At 38.4% G+C, this 18419-nt stretch overlaps 1 long non-coding RNA gene across 1 annotated transcript in view; it reads right to left on the reverse strand.

Annotated features, from left to right (window-relative positions):
• Window positions 1-7633: 7633 nt before the first annotated feature.
• The window catches only part of LOC111608619, a 28447-nt gene continuing 17661 nt past the window's right edge, over window positions 7634-18419 (reverse strand). The window contains exon 3 of the long non-coding RNA XR_002752768.1: window positions 7634-7805. This is a non-coding gene — a long non-coding RNA (uncharacterized LOC111608619). The remainder of the gene's footprint in view (window positions 7806-18419) is intronic.

Below are 18419 nucleotides of genomic sequence, written 5' to 3' on the forward strand. Positions count from 1 at the left end.
ACCATGTGAATCATGTTTTCCATCTGCTGCAAAAACCTCCAGTTGTCTGCAGAATCCCACCTTACTTAACATTCATTGTCACCTTAGTGTAAATCTTCGCTCCAGGCCCTCCCATGACCACTAACCTCAAAACTCTTCGGGAGGAGACCATGCACTTGTTGCCCTCTTTGTCCATTCCCTCCTGCAACATTTGCCATAGATGTTTCAAAACCATCTGACCTGGCTGTGCTAATGGGCGGTTATTTTTGGGAGAGGGATGGTAAAACAGTCTGCTCTCGCTGAGAAGCACTGGGGAATTGGAAAAGATGGTTTGTTAAGAAGAAGGTCCTCCTGTGCTTGTGCGTGTTCACAGCCACCCATACTGACTTAGTGCTGCGTTGGGTCATGTGTCGCTGTAGGCCAGAGGGAGATTGCTGCTGTAACTCGAGATATCCCAGTCTTGCAAAACTAAGACAGACGTTAAGGTTTATTCTCAGTCCCTTTGGCCTTTTACCCATGTCATTACGAAAGTTTCTGTTTTGTAAATCTTGTGCTTCTGTCATGTCACATTCCTGGAGGCAATTTTAAGGCTTACACAAAGTTTGTATTTGTGACTTGCAAGATGTCCATTTTATGAACATTTTTACATAAATGTGCAAGTTTTGCTCCAAGCACTTGGCAGACAAGCTATCAGTGTGAGTTGCCACTTTTGAGGAAAATAGCCCAAAGTGAAATAGGCATTCAGGACCTCTGAGGAAGAGAAGAGCCTGATCAACAGGTTTGAGCAATGGAACATGTAAGTAAGCGAGCGTGCAGTTCTCTGTTTGCACCTGAAACATCATCTCTCTCAGTGGGACTTCACCAACGCAGGCAAGAGGACGTGTGATGGGAAAGTTAGAAGCTGCCATGCATGAAACCTTTGAATCCAGAGCACTAAAGCCATGACCTTGATGCAACTTAAAAGGGATTTTTCAACTCTTTGAAGTTTTTATAATGAGTTGAAAGATCTTAGCAATTAACATCTTACTTGCAGTAAATTACTCTCTTAGCATCTTCATGTAGAATATGTCCAAATTAGTTTGTCCTGAAAGTTTAACCTAATGGCTAATCCAGGGGTTTCTGCAGGTTTCAGTGGCTTATATTTAAGACCCTTTGGAGGTCCTGATTGATTGAATTAAACGCCTTAGTTACAACAAAACGGCTTTGCTTGACAAGGGCATTATGTAAAATCAACTTTTTTAGCTTTATATCATGTTGTAATGCTATTCCCTCACCAAAAACATACCTGGAGTGTTGCTTTGATTGACATGTATTTGAGGAAGCCTTGAATCTCCCACAGCAGCCATTTGGGTGCCTAAACGCTTGGTCTCACAAAGCAAGGCCATTTCCTCAAAGCTCCTCCTTGAAGCTGCAGTCTCCTCCAGACTAGTGACAGCAACAATAAGCAAACACCTGGTGGAACTGCATGTCTACTGAGCTTATCATACAAAATACTTCTCAGTCGCTCTTAAGAATAGTTGTCGATGCATAATGGAGAAGCATTGTTGTGATGACATGCTGAAGGCCGAGTATCAGAGTGTGAGCTTCTTGAAAAGACAAAGGCCACCTTCTAGGCGTCAAATTATGAAGTCAAATTTCTTTCAAGTTAAATTTGATATTTATAACAACTGAAGGTAACATGTAGTTACTTGATTGTGTTATAAATGGTGGTATAAAGGTCTATTAAATACCATTAATTTACTTGACTACAATGTTATTTTGCTTTTTTGTCTAACTTTATTTTGGTTTCAGACAGTTATTTTGACCATAAGCCATTTTTCTCTCAGTTCATGTTCCACACAGGAAGATCAGTGTTGACACACCACCACCAACCTCCTGTGAGCAATCAACAGCTTCTCTGTAAATAGCCGTTAACTAGTTTTAAAAGTTCACAAAATAGCATTCTCATAAACCTCAAAGACGTTTTTGAGGCTGGAGTTATGTTAAGATGGTAAAGGTCTGCTTAGTTGTGGGCTGGCAATTAGCATCATCCTCTTATTTGTATTGATGCTAAATGGTAAAGAGGGTTTTCAACTCTGTTATTACGGTACCTGCTTAAAACCTCTTAAAATAGCCTCTCTTCAAAAATCCTGAGCTGAACTTAGTGAGATTTTATACTGCTGAACAATATAGGGTTACAGTTAGGCTATCTAAACTAAAATAATGCTGCACTTGTAGAATTTGCTGGCATGTTAAGAGTCCATGTGACTAACTAAGATTTTCACCCTGCTCACAGGGTTGGGACATTTCACAATTAATACAAATAGATTGGTGTGCAGAGCGTGGGCCAGTTCCTCCTGCTATTTATTGTTAATGTGTCCCTTGTGCTGGAGGTGCAGTGCTGCCAGCATTGTTCACTGGCTCCTCTGGATGCTCACAGCTGTGTGTGTTTACTGTTGATAAAAACAAGTTATTGCAGATGTTTTAATTGTGTTTATTTATCATAAAATGCTGTGCCTAATGTTGGAGGTATGTTAAATGCATGTGGGTAGGAGTTTGTCTGAACTAATCTATGTATCTGTCCAGCATCTGGCAGAAACACAGCAGCGACGAGGCATGTCTGCATGTTTGCAGGGTCTAGCTAATCCTGCAGGACTCTTGGCAGTTCCTCCAGCGCAGCTCCAGGGTGTGGATCACAGGCGGTCCGACCAGGCCTCCTGATGCAGCTCTTCGATCAGGCACATGTCGGAAATGCTGCCTCGAGGCTGGGCTCGCAGTTTTATGGAAAGACATTGGGTGGAGCGAGCAAAATTGCTTTTCAAGTGCTTTTAAAAAAGGATGAGCTGGATGATTGACAGTTTGGATATTAAGCTTTACTCCATTTTTTTCTCTCTGAATTCGCCAGACATGTGCTTACAGTGCAGTATGAAATTTATCAAAACCCTTGAACTTGTCCACAGTTTCTCTTGTAACAAGCACATGTTTATATGTATTTCATTGGGGTTTTATGTGACCGACAAACTCAGACACATGCATAATTTTGATAGATACACAAAAACCTTATATTCACTTCCATTTACTCTAACCCTGAGTAAAATCCAGTGTAACCGATAGAGCCCATCTGTGTATTATTTAAGGTCTGCATAAGCCCAGTTTGTTAGAAAACATTAATGATAAAACAGCATCATGAAGATCAAGGCAGACAGGTCAGGAAGAAAGTTTATGGAGCAGTTTCAAGCAGGGTTAGGTTGGCCATCCTGCCGAACCTCCAGGCTGGGAAAGGAGAACATTAATCAGAGAAGCAGCCAAGAAGGCCAAAGTAACTCTGGAGTAGCTGTAGAGTGGCACAGCTTAGGTCAGGCATGTCCAAAGTCCGGCCCGAGGGCCAATCACGGCCCGCGGTCAGATTTCATACGGCCCGCAGCTTCGGTCTTATAATGTATTATTTATGGCCCGCCTCCACTGTCAAACAGAATAAATAAATCATAAAACTTGAAACTGTAATTCCTCCTTTCACCAAATGGTGGCAGCACCACTTTAATACTATCAGTCTCTGCCTCCGTGCAGCGAACCCCTCTCCACTCATTTCTGCCATGGCCACTGCAAAGAAAACAAGTTTACAGTGAGGGCCGCCGCTTTCAAGAGAGATGGGAATTATAATACTTCTTCACTGAAAATCAAGGCAATTGTGCTTGTCTAATTTGTAATGAGATGGTTGCCTTGTTTAAGGATTTCAACGTAAAGAGACACTACCAGACTAAACATGCTAACACATACAACAAGCTAACAGGAAGTGACCGTGCTGAAAAAGTGAAGCAGCTCCAAGCTGCACTGGCATCACAACAGCGATTCTTCACGCCGGCCTGTGAGTCAAAAGAAAATACCACCAAAGCAAGCTACGAAGTGGCCATGTTAATAGCTAAACATGGCAACCCTTTTACTGAAGATACATTTATCAAAGACTGTGTTATGAAAATGGTGGAGAACATTTTGCCCTGAGAAGAAGCAAGAATTTGCGAATGTTTGCCTGGCAGTAACAGTGTGGCACTGAGAGTTGAGGACATGAAATTGAGTATTTTGAACGGCAACGTCTGTCACTATCAGCAGTGAAGAGCGAATCGAACATTTATGCACCTGGATTTATGGCACTTATTTTTATTAAACTCTTGAGTAAGATTTGGTTATTACTGTTGATGTTATGAACCTGTAGATGTGACAAACTATTACTTTCTGAAAGATATTGTAAATGACGAGCAAAATTCACTTGTTTTAAGATTTAATAACAGACAACTTTGCATTACTTATAACTCCTGTTTAAAATGTTCTTGAGGCAAAGATATTTTTAAACTCATGTAAATTTAAGGTATTTCATACAGTTTGTTCAATGTTATCTGACTCTCCAGATATGAATGAAAGGCAGAATTTGGGTTTTTAGAGTTGTTCTCATCTGCCTGAGTGGCTTATATTTGGTTATTTTGTCATTTGAAAAATAAAGATAATTGTGACAATGAAAATTGTTTTATAACGGTGTGTATTTGCATGAAACTTTTGTAGTTAAAAAATGTCCGAACAAACTATTGGCCCCCGGGCATCTTCACTTTATCAAATCTGGCCCTCTTTGCAAAAAGTTTGGACACCCCTGGCTTAGGTGGAAGAATCTGTAACAAGGGTATCTATTAGATTACAACACAGGATCTTATAACAAGACATTTTTCCAGTAATGCCATGGCATGATTATTGTTTAGTTAAAATAAACTCCCATATTTGGCTGAAAAGTGACTTGAAAGTCAGTTTGATCTATGTTCAAGTATACTAAGATATTTGCACCAGCAACTGTAGGTATACATCCACAGCAACTATGGTTATTATTATTATTACATCAAAGCATTTCCTTGTATTAGAATGACTTAGTCAAAATCTCAACTTAGATTTCTTAAAAATCCCCTCTAGATGTGCTGGTAGAAATTATAACTAAAAAAAACAACTTTATTTTAATTGAAAATCATTTATAAATTTCTCTCCATTTCATAATTATTTGCTTTGCATACAATATTAATAAAAAGTACTGAACTTTTTGTGTGGTGTCTGTATGAGAAAATGTAAAAAGGTCAGCAGGTGTGGATGCTTTTATAACATACTGTAGTCGTGCAAAGTGGGTTTCAGCAAAGCCTTTCATAAAATAAATATTATAAGACAGTTGATAAGAAATTGCTTCAGTGCTGCAGAGTGATCATAATCCCCCCACTGAGTTTCAGACTGACTTTTATGATACTCAGCGTTTCCAAACTGTTTATGCCTTGCTTTGTTTAGAAGAGTTAATAATTTGGTCGGGAAGATTTAACAGATTTTTGTGGTTTGCCATTTGGATCTTTCAAGAATTAGACAAAAACACACACCACTGATTCATCATACATGACTAATTGTGGAATCAATACAAACCAGATACTATGCATCAATTTGCTCCATTTAAACTGGATCTACTTTAAAATATCTTCAGTGTCCTCATTTGTGTCATTTCTCTTTCTGAGACGGAAAAGCTGCAAGACTGAAAGTGGTCCACTGGCGAACAGCAGCAGGTTACATACCCCAGCTTATCAGCCATTTGTGTGTGAGATCAGTGAATTGTAAATGCATGGAATGTCTGACTCATTATCCCTGTGCTTGTCTATGAGTCATTCACATCTCAACAAGGTTAGTTAAATGCTTTGCACTGTTCTCCCCACTGAGGTCATAGACTATCTTTTTGGCTGTAGTTTTGCATAGAGAATGGACGTCTAACTAGCCTGATTTACATAGCAGTTGAACGCTGATAACATGGTGTATTTTCAAGAACTCAAGAAGCTTGCCTATTGGACCCTACAGTCTCTGTGTGTGAATGTTTTATACTGTGAAGGAAGCATTTTAAACGCTGGCAGTAATGGACTATCTAAATCTAATCTGTTTTTGTTATGCTTTTTCCTAATTAACATTTTGTTGAACATCCAAAAGAAAAAGGCTTCATATTGGCCATTATGTTTGCTCCTGCCATGCTGCTCTTCCTCAAACTGTGATAAACATTTGTAGATAAATTGGAATATGACTGCATATGGAAATATTTATTGCAGAAAAATGAGTCTGAATGTTTTCCACATTTTTTTTTACAGGCTTCAAGTCTTAATCTTTGAATTGTTCATTTGCCTTAATGCAGGCAGTGTTACTTTAATGAAGAAATCCAACAATTATAACCTTGTGGCCAATTTATTCCGATTTCTCTTAATTAGCTGAAGATATGAGAGCATTAAAAAAATATGTTTTCTAGCATCCCCCACTGTCAGCAGTCAGCATTTATTTAGATTAATAGCAGAGGCAACATCACACTGCACAGAAGTCACTGCTAAACAGGTGTAACTGGATTAAACATCGCAACTTAGCTTGATCTCTCACTCTCTTGGTTGAAAAAATATGGAGACATAATATTATATTCCCAGAAGTGTTGGATCACCTGTTCAAATCATTAACACATTATTATTGCACACAGATGCACATTATCCAGTACATGGGCAGGCAGATTGCTCTTACAGACATTTGTAGAAAAAATGGTTGCTTGGTTTTCGCAGTTACCAAGGGAATAGTATTTACCTCACTCTACTATGTCGAGTGCAAAGTTTGATGGAAAGTGGATTATGCTGTGGGGCAGCTCCTTAGTTAGAGTTGGCTTCAGCTCCTTAGTTCCACTGAAAGGAAGAGTTAGTGGTTCATAATACCAGGATATTTTGGACAACGCATGCTCCTGACTCAGTGTGGACATTATGGGGATGACCTCTTAAGTTTCAAACTGATTGTTCACCAGTGCAAAAAGCAAGTTCCATAATTACATGGATGTAAGTTTGGTGTGGAAGAACTTCATTGGTCTGAGTGTAATCCTCACTTGGATGTATTAGAACATAATATGTTTGAATTAGAGCAGATATTTGGAGCCAGATATTTTTTCCCCAACATTAGTGTGTGACCTCACAAATGGTCAGACAAAAAACAGTCAAGAATTACCTGAAACCTAATTCTAAACCTTGTGGAGAGACTTCCCATAAGAGCTATTTTAGCTACAAAGGGCAGCTCAAAAACAAAATACACTTTGAATAAAATTTGGGATGTAAAGGTCATCTGTGTGCCAAAGCCAGTGATGCAATACTTTTAGAAATTTAGTGGATTTTGACCAAATTCAATTTCTTTTTAAAAAGCCTCTTACATCTTTATGCTTTTTCTGATTTCACTTTTACTTCTGACCTCACAGATTTTGAAAGTAGTTCATTTGGATTCTTCTTCACTCACTAACAACTTCTACACAGAGAAGTGTCGTCACCAGCCAATTTCTTTGCATTTCTGTCACTCCACAAATCCACTGAGCCCTTTCTTCCACCAATGTCCTGTATAATGCTTAATGTTATGCAACATTACACAGCTTAACATATCCCCTTACTCATGTGATCTTTGATCCAGTTTTAATATGTTGCTTTATGAGGAACGGAATTATGTTTGACCTCTTATTCATACAATTTAAAAGTATTGTCACATTATCATGTGTCTGCATCTTCATGCAGCCCATCCTCATAAGACTTTTTAAGGGACAGAAAATGAAAACACACAGTCATTGTATCCTGGACACAAACAGCGACACAAATTTGATTATTTTTTTCCCAACTTCTTTATTCAGCACTTTACATTTAATACACAAACAGACAAAATAAACCGTGACATTTATTTTTGGAGGCATTCATCTTTATCAATCCTTTGGGTTGATGGACTCACCTCACCATCAGGTCTGGTCGTCACATGCAGGCTTGCATTTCAGAACTTCTCCACTAGTTTTTCTGCACAGAGACAGGAAGTCGGCCTTTTACACAGCTCTCCAAGAGGAAACCCAGATAACTTTGTTTTAGCATACATTAAATTAATTTAAAGCTACCCAGTGGATTGTGGCCAGCTGCCTCTGGAGGTGCTTCCTTGTGATGGTTTTCCACAGACACATATACATTCAATTCTCTAAATATTTTTCTGTTCAGTTTGAGGTAATGTTGGATAAGCTGCTTCTTCTGGATGTGGGATGTTTTTCTTTATTTCCCAGTGTAGCTCCTCTACATGCAAATAAAACACTGATTCTGCATCATAATCAAGCAGAACTGGAACAATAGCACAGATACAAAATAAACTCAGATTTTATATTATAATCTCACACACAGAAAAAGAGCATTAAGTATTAAAAACAAGAACTGTGACAAACATGGGCCCATATTTACCTTTAGAGCAGGATGGTAAAGAAGGTTAAAAAAATATTGGACGATTACTGTTTGAGAAATGGTACGAAGAATGAGTTGACACCAACTACAACATTGTTTAGAAAACACACCAGGAAAAAGGTTTTTGTCCTACTATCATAAAAGTAAACTAATAGGTAACAACCACTTAGGGGGTCTGGCATAAAAAAAAACAGTGTATGGAGGAGCATTCTCGTGTTAACCCTTTAAAGGCACATCATAAAAAACAAAAAGTCTTTTCAATCTGTTTAATAAATGTAAACAGAGTCCCAGATTTTGTAGGCATTACTGAAACACATTGAAAACTTAACAGCATAAAAACTATTTACAGCTTTTGCCATTAATTAAAAAGGAAAATTGTAAACAAGAAAATATGGTTTAGCATTTTCACAGAGGATATGTAAAATATATTTAGCAACATAACTATTTGAAAGATATCTTTTGAGTAAAATACTAAGTTTGTTAAAGAAGTAAAAGTCTTAAAAATAGTGATATATGTATGGCATTATAATGTAAAACATAGAGGAGGATCTGTGATGTTGTGGGCTGTTCTACCACTGGAACTTGTTTAGAGAGATTGGCATCATAAATTTCATCTAATATCTGGAAACAGCCATTAAAACACAGGTGTCAAACTCCAGTCCTCAAGGGCCGGTGTCCTGCAGTTTTTAATGTGCCACAGGTACAAAACACTGGAATGAAATGGCTTAATTACCTCCTTGTGTAGATAAGTTCTCCAGAGCCTTGCTAATGACCTCATTGTTCTATTCAGGTGTGGTGCAGCAGAGGCATATCTAAAAGATGCAGGACAGCGGCACTTGAGGACTGGAGTTTGACACCCCTGCATTCAAAATTTTGTAAAGTCTGCCTGAAAAGTGAAAGTGCGACATCACTGTTTCTTGTAGGGAAGTTATTTGTAATATACGGCCAAATAAATACAAAACTGCTTTTATCAGGCATAAAATCAACATTCTTTCATGACCAGTCTATAGCCCAGATCTAAATCCTGAATGAAGCAGATTTATGCCACAGAACTCTGGATGATCTAGAGAGATTTTTAAATAAGGAATGAACAAAGCTCCCTCTACTGTATGTATTATACAACCATGTGAAATGTGCAGACTAAGAGCTGCCCTATTGAGAAAAAGGGATGTATAGAGTAGTAGCAGCAGGGGTACCAATAAACGAAGAGGGGATCGTAGCTTACCATCTGAACACATGCTGATGTTATGACAGTTCTGAGAGTGAAACTATAGGAATCCATCAGCATGCCACTGGAAAACGATCTGTTAATAGCTGCAAACATTGACATTAATGTACCCCGCTCGCTGAGTGGCTAAAATATAAATAAATTCTCACTGAGGCACTTCACACCCTTTAGGGTTGACATTTTCAGCTGTTATCAAAAAATCCAAAGACTCCATTCTTGTCCTGTTGACTCCCCCGTCCAACCTCAGCCCAGATGCTCTCCTCAAGATCAGCATCTGATTTATTGAACATTCCGCCACAGCTGAATGTTTTTAAAGGCAAGGGGATTTTCTTTTTCAACTGAAGCATTTTATGCACTTTTAACCACGAGACACAGCGTGGCGAACAAAATGGAGACCTCATGACTGCCGACAAACAGGACAGGAGAGGCTCCATCTGCCCCCGCCAGCTCTCTCTGTGGGACGCTTTTGTCCGATAAGAGATCACGCACCAAACTCGATTCAAGTCATGTGCTACTCATTACATGATGAGCAACGCAGGACAACAGGGATGTGTTCTCTGACTTATATTTTTGAGTTTCTTTTTTAGCCCGTTTTCCTCCCCTGTCCGTCTGTTAATATTTCACAACATTTGTCCATTTGTATATTTCTTTGCTGCATTGCCAAACTATTGAAGCGTGTTCTGGACCGGAGAGGATGTTGCTATGTCCCTGTGAGTGGGTGAACACCAGATCCAGGTCAAAGCTTTTTAGTACTGCAAGACCCTAACTGTGCTCCAGGGGAATCTTTTCCACACCCACGCTCCATTCTATTAAACTTTGGACCACATCAACATTCCACAAACCCTATGGCTACTCATGCATACATGCAATCTATTACCGCCATGAGAAACATTCATATAGCCAGCAGAACATTGTTTGTCAGCCCATGTGAATGCCAAAAGTTCAAGAATCGCTTGGATACAATGCATAGTGAGTGACAGCTTCATCCTGTTGCTGAAGGCAGCACATGAACCCATTCAGATACCTAATGCAGGGCGTACACTGAGAGCATACTGAGAATAATTTCATTCAGTATTTCTTTAGGAGCTCAGATTCCTCAAACTACCTGTCACAGTTCAAAGGTCTGTTTCTATTCTTCACTAGGATTTCTTATTATTTCTGCCAGTGCATATGAGGGAAACAAAATAAACAACAAAGAAAACTAAGTAAACAAAGAGGATCATTTGCGGTTTAGTCCAAAATATTTCCTAGAAGTCGTTAGAAGTGGGTTTAAAGTCATCTTATAACTTTACCAACATAATTCTTTTGTATATCAGAGTTTTGATAGAGAATCTGGAAAGCAGCTAAAGCTTTGGGTGATGGCAAAGAGGCCTCCCAACTAGGCCTGTCACAATTACAGCCTTTGATAGATAATGGCTATTTTCAGAAATTATTGCAATAAACGATAATATTGTCATTTGACAACATTTTCATGGAATATAATGATAATGGCATAATGATGCAAGTACGGCCTATGAAAGATCAATAAACTTTAATTTCTAAAGAATGATTAACACGGGACCATGAAAACATTTAAAATATCCAAATTAAAAAGACAAAACAGCCAAACATAAAAACAAAAAAAGAAAAGAAAAACCAAACACAACCAGAACCATTAACATACTAGATTACAGAGTCTCTGCAAACCAAGTTGCCTTTTAAAAATTGTTAATCTTTTGGCTCAGACATGCAAAACAGTCAAAACTGCCAGTTAGTACTTTTGTAATTATTGAGTTCATTTTTAGCTTATTATGCGATTCGTATGACAAATTAAGAGGCTTAATGATAGACTTGGAGCCTGTCATTAAAATAAATCATCAAAACACCTGGGGAAACATGCAAATAAAGATATCTCCATTGATTATTGGGAATGTTTGAAAAATTCTTGACATTCTTTAATTAATGCAAATGAGTGTAAGAAAATGATATTTTCAAAATACATACTCTTTTCATCTTGTTTTATAATGTTTTAAGGCATGTTATGTTTTCCTAACATAAACTACGTTCTTGGTTGGATGAAACAATTTACATCTAAATTTGACGGGGGTATGAATAATTTTGGGTTTATGTAGTCTCGTTACATCTGTCTCATGAGATGAGAAGATTTTAGGTTTTCACAAATGTGCCAAGGATACGCAGAACACAAACTGTGCCTCAATGAATTTGAAACCAGGTAGAATAATTCACTACATATTTTACTATTCCTTACATTGTGGAAATAATGCTTGTTTAATTTATCCTTAATGGTTTTGAACTGGCGGTAATCTGGCCAGACTCTTTAAAAAACGTGAAACACCCTGCAAGCTTCCAGACAGAGGCTAAATTTAGCTGATAACTGTTAACTAGCTGCAGTTTTCTCACAGAGCTAATTGTTTGCATCTTGTCTCGCAAGACAAGATGCAAGATGTCGGTTCTTTCTACCGACTGCTTCATATGCCACCCTGGCCATGTTTTAATTAGCTCTGTCAACACGAGAAGGCCACAACTTAAGATCATAGTTGCTGTCAGGAGACTATGATAGATACTCGGTTTGTCATGAACAAAAATCCCAAAACAATGCAACTGTAAGCAATCAAGTGTGTTAGAACAAAAATGTAGCAACTATTATACAGCTACAACAAATGTGCCCTCCATTAAAATAATACTTTACGAAGGATTCGTAGACAGCATTCAGTCATTTTTAACATCACACCTGCCATCAGTTATACCGAAATGAAGCAAAGGTAAAGTTCAGCCGTCCTTCGAGCACTTAGCTGACCTTTCCTCAATTATATATATAATTTTGTTTTCCAGCCTGGGACTGCTTAAACCTGTACCCCCTGCTCTGATGTTCCCAATAAATGTTGAGAGAGAGAGATCAAGAGAAAATAGAGGGAGCAAGAGAGAGAAAGAGAGACGATGAGAGAGAGCCTTAATTATTTACATCTAAAAAAGGTGACATTTTCACACGGGTTTGTAGAGTTTTGAGAGCAGTAAAGCTGTAGACAGGGACTCAAACTTAAACCGCACTCCTTCACATCCAGGTTTCCTAGTAGATTAAAAAAAAAAAAAAAACACCTCACCCAGACGAAAAGATGCCTGGACGATGGCAAAAAATGGAAGGTAAACTTCTGTTCGGTGAAATATATTGGGATATTCTAATATCTGCAACTGTTTGAAGCAAATTGCTTGATGTTCAGATTTATGTCTGCATCATTAGAAGGATGAATAGAGATTTGTACTTTCCTTCGTTTTGCTCATTTGACCTGTTGTAAACATTTGACAGAACATGAGACAGGGTGAGCTGCATGTGTTGGAGCTGCAGCTGATGTCTGCCTGAATGACAACAGGTTGGAGAAATGTGAAGATAAGTTCTTCTAGGCGACTCGAGATGATAGCTGGTTAGAAACTATGCAAACAAACTTTGACCTGACTCTTTTTAAGTTATTGCTGCTCAAGGGGATTCTACAAGCTGCTAAAACATAGGATTAAATAAATCTTTCCATATAATTTTGTTTTATCTTTGTTTATTGCTGTTAATGATGATAGTGTGGGATCGGTTGTATGCTTTTGTATTCTTGTGATTATATTTAAACAATTATAGAACCAAGTAACGTCTGAAGGCACCTGAAACTGAAAGAGGGTGTACTTTCTTTTTACCATCAATGGTTCACAGTGAAAAACTGAGAGATTTTTCTGTGGTTTGTTAACTATAGCATTTCATGTGACAAACTGTGCAGAGGAAAATAAAATGGTGTAGATGGATTGCAATAAAATTCATTTGGACCTAATAATAGCAAAACATTTTAGAAATATATTTCAGAATTCAAAAATGTATGTGACGATAACTTACTGTTTGATAACTTGGACAAACACTCCCTGAAGCTTTGCTGCAGAATACATTTATCTGAATGAACTTGAGAACATTAATTTTCTAAAGTCTTACACATTTTACTCATGCAACTTTTAAAACATAAAAGCATAACTTTACTGTAAAGGTTTCAGCAAAGGCTATAAAACAACAGGCATAGAACAGTCTTAGATATTTAATTATTCTAAATATGCAAATAATTGGATAACCTACTAACTACATTTTTTTAAACATTTGTTCTTAAAACAACAGATATTTGGATGCAATGTAAGTAATCTGAGATGTGTAGTCACTTACAGCACAATTACTGCCTGCTCTCTTCTGCACAGGATACACATGTTTATACTGAACATAAATCACACACATCCTCATAAATGCTACACCCCCCCTTCACTCAGGCAGATCATTCCAGCTGATCGAAGCCTTGATCTCAAACTCCCACAGACGGCAGAAGATCTTGTTGGAGAATATTAAAGCATGTGTGTAAAGCACATGGTGCACATTTCATTTGTTTGCTGATACCACATCTCTGTGTGTGTGCGTGTGTGTGTGTGTGTGTGTGTGTGTGTGTGTGTATCAGAGGTTTCTGTGGTTCTAACTCAAACGAATGAATGAAATAGAGGTGGATATTTGTAAGCAGAGGGACATGAACTGATTGGAAATAGCTACAGCGTCTTACAGACGTCTTTATATGCGTTGAGTAACTTCCTCACATCACAGCTGTAACACTTCATGTCTTTTATTGCCACTTTATGTGACAAACCAACACAAAAAAAATCAAATTTCAAGTCTTAGCATAGATTCTCAATTCAATTTAGGACTTTATTTGGACTTTGACTGGGCCATTCGAGCACATATGTCTAACCTACCACACTGCAGACCTGGCTGTGTGTTTAAGGTTGTTGTCCTGCTGGAAAGTGAACCTCAGTGCCTGGTTTCAAGACTGTAGCACAAATCGGAAAGTCAAAATGTAAGTGTTAATTTATACTTTTTCATATCAGGTAAACTGGTACACAACATTTCTTTTGCGATTAAATGTCTGATATCTCAGAAGCATAATGTCACTCTTTCCAAGAAACTCTGTTGCAGCTGTGCTTTGAATTCTCTACACAGCTTAGAAAGGGAGGGGAGGATTCTGTGATTGGGTGAGTGTTATTTGAAGGAACTGCTGGTATTCTATAAATGTACGGGAAAATACTGTTTACCGCTGCTCCAACTCCCACAGAGGAAAGACCTCAGAGGAATCTATGACCTGCTAATAGCATATAAATAAAAGACATAATGCCAGCTCTCTGGGTCAAACCATGCCTGTCTGACTCCTCACTGACTGACTGGGTTTCCATGATCTGTCTCCACAAGCCTTTCTTCCAGGATTATCCTGTATTTAGGTCCATCCATCTTCCAAACAGTTCTGACACGCTTTCATGTCACAGCTGGAGAAAAGACACAATGCTGCTCCCATCATCAAGTCCATGACTCAATGTAATCTGCTGGGTTTCCTTAGACAGAAAACCTTTTAAACAAATTGTAATAATAATGCACTGATTGATAATTAGGATTAATTAGAAAGTAAGTGTGATTGAACTGAATTATTATTATTATTATTATTATTATTATTATTATTATTATTTTGGAAAATACCAAGAGACGACATTTGTATATAAGTAACTGAAAGATGATGTGAAGTGTTAAAAAATGACCCTTTTTAAGTTTAAGTTATTTTTAACATAGGCTTTCCTCTTCCACCTATTTGTGGGTCAAATTAATTAAGTGCACAACTAATAGTCGTTGCGTTAGAAGATCCTCCCAATTGAGCTGTCGCTCTCTGCAGTACCTCCACAGAATGGACCTATTTGCCTCCATTTTAAAATTTGCATTCAGATTTTTATTATTAAAAAAATGAAAACCATGTTTAGTTATCCTTCCTCTTTACACAAATTTTTTAAAATAAAATTAAAAACTAGGATCTTAGTAAAAAACTGAAGTGCTCTGCAAGGTCACAGAAAATTTTAATTTTTGGATCGACACATTCAATCCATTGTCTTCCACATGTGCTTGCACCTGCATGCCTACACACTGTGGGTGTGTCTTTTTATATTAATGTGTGTGTGTTTGCGTGTGTGTCAGGAGTATGGGTTGTGACTCACTCTCTGGGAGCCAAGGCCTCTGGCAGAGAGAGAAGTGGACCTCGCAGGTCCCGGCAGGGCCCTGAAGCCTCTCTGTGGCTCGCCTCGGCTGTCCCTTGGTTGCCAGCCTGTCTCCGACTCACACCAAGTAAGCATTCGCCAGAATGCCACACCGGGAGGCCTCCAGCATGAAAAACAGGACAACGTCATCAAGTCTTACTGCTGACAGCCATGTCAGGGCCATGACAGATTCAGAGCCACTGTGGGGAATTGAGGCATGGGCATTTATCCATGTGATGTGTTCAGTCTTTGCCACTCTCCCATGATAAATGGGAGTCAGGTTATGGTGGCTGAAGGGCCAAGACAACATTCAGCAGAGTGGCACCTCTTTGAAAATAAATCAAAATCTGCTTCTGGCTTTTAACAGCAACAGACTGAACTAAAACATTTAGACCAGTAAGTGTCCTGATAAAAAATAAGATAAACCTATCAGCGATTTATCTGCTTCTCCTGTCACATTGAAAATGACTTCAAACTAGCAGCTAAAAACCGAAAAGTTGTGGTCTTGTCATGTGTTCTCAGCTCAGGCATGACCATGCCAGACTAACTGTTGGATCTGAGTTCGCAACAAACCGATCAGCTTTGCACCATTACAAAAGGCAGAAAAAATAAAACGCACATGACGCCTGAGCTGAATCGCTCAGCTCATGAAATAAAAACATCTGTGAGCAAAGCGAAGCATGCCCCAACACATCCAACTCATATATCAGGCTTATTTCACCGAATATTGGAGAGCAGTTTTTAGAACCTAGCCAGGGATGTCACACTCATTCTGTTTATCTCTGCTCAGAAACAGAATGTTCTCCATTTACAGATTCAGAGGTTCATATGTACTCATCTTCAGCAGGAGTTATATATAATTTTAGCCTTTTAATGATTTATTTCAAGTGTTCTATCCCAGGAGTGATTATAATACAACATATAACGTCATTGTTTTTGTAAAACAGAAATTTTAGGCACAACTTTGAATTCATTGTGAATTTTCTATTTGCAACACATAGTTAGAGTTACACACACAAACTCCTTAGCCACTTTATTACGTATACCCGTGTAGTAGCAAAGATTTGCTTTTACAATGTTCTATCAGAGAAAACTAAACAACCTAAAAGACATAAAGCTCAAAAGACCAGAAGTCAAAAATACCAGTGGAGGTAAGAAAAAAAAAACATGTCAATCAATATTTTTTTTTTAAAAATCAGAGATAAATTGTCAAAAAGGCTTATCTATTAATCTTCAAGATGTGTATAGATAGTTCTTCACATGCAATGGTTTTGTTAAAATGAAAATAAAAACTAACACTTCCTATGAAACTTCAAACAAAAGTACTATGAAGCCAACCCGATTAAATAAACTCTACAAATTCTGATAAGAATTTCAGAAGGAATTATGCAAGAACCTTGTTCACGGTGGCTCATTGTGGCATTTCTCTGAAATTTGCTAAAAGATATCTAGCAAAATTATATTTGAGGAAGCACGTTAAATCATTTGATAATTTTGACTTTCTCTGAACTAAAGAAAATCTACAATAGTCGCCCATTTGTGCATGAAATTCCCATTTGCAACACAAATGAGTTTTTGAAACTCAATGTTTGTTGACATCATTTGTCATATCATCAGTTGACAAGCTGAAAGTACGGCCACCATGCCTCTGACAAAAACTGTTTTTCTAAAACATTTCAACTCCAAACCGACTGGATTTATTGTATCGCTTATTACTCCTGAATTATATGCCGTAATTTAAATAATTGAACATACCATTTAACAAGAATAGAAGACATAGTACAGTACATTACAGTGTTCACCTTTATATATTACATATTTACATTCAGATAAAAAAAAACTAATGACATTCATCTAACCGAGAGATGCATGATTCAGCACATTACAAAGAGAAGGGACGATGAGAATAGAGCTTGAATGGACTGAGCAGACGCATAAACAGAGAGCAGAGTTAAAGGCGGAGCGCCGAGATGAAGATGAAATGGGTTGCAGAGGAGGGACAGCGAGAGCAAGGTTACGGCCTGGACTCTGACCCAGATTATAAATAAGGCCTCTGAAAACCCGATCTGACCGTGCCGCTGTGTGGTCCTCCTTTCTGTTCAGCTCGCTGCGGACGCATTAAGACCACACAGCTCTCCCCTCGCTGCGCTCCGTGCGGCCCTTCGACAAGTCAGAACATGTTCTTTAAGTGCTGCATGAAAACGACGAGGTCAGAGGATCACAAGATTCAATTAAAGGCTGCTCAAAACCCACATGTTATCACACTCAGAGAACAGACAGAGGCCTGGAAGACAAAGGATCACATGTAGCTGCTATAACGGCTGTGATCCTTCCTCAGGGTTCTGACTGAAACCATTTTCCTCGCGGGCAGACTAATGCTGTAACTCAAGGACGAAAGCAGTACATTTTTGTATGTACCAGTAAGAGAACAGCACTGGGTACAGGCCGAAGTCTTTGGCAGAGGCTGCTGGCACCGGTTTGCTTTTCGCTTTAGCTGGTTTGCTGGCAATTCCTTCACCTATTTGGTTATTTACTAGCCAAGTAAGAACTTGAAACAAGCCAGATGAAATCAGTACTGTGGGTGTTTTTCTGGATTATTTTTTGATACTCAGCATTAACAATTCATTTAAAGAGCTTTACATCAAGGAAACAGTATGAGCACAATAGCATGTCACGCATAAGCATGCGGCGATTAGGCAAACAAGCTCCTCATTGTCTGAAGATTTTTCATCTTCAGGATGGTATAATGTTCGTGTACATTTCTTGAATTTATATTTGTCCTCGGTGGACAAACATGGACCATCATGCACACGTACACACTGACACCTCCGGCTCTCTGTGTTGAGATCGCTGGGAGTTAGGTGACAGATACTGAGAATGCCTGG

Source organism: Xiphophorus maculatus, chromosome 5, assembly GCF_002775205.1.
Source record: "Xiphophorus maculatus strain JP 163 A chromosome 5, X_maculatus-5.0-male, whole genome shotgun sequence".
Taxonomy (NCBI): domain Eukaryota; kingdom Metazoa; phylum Chordata; class Actinopteri; order Cyprinodontiformes; family Poeciliidae; genus Xiphophorus; species Xiphophorus maculatus.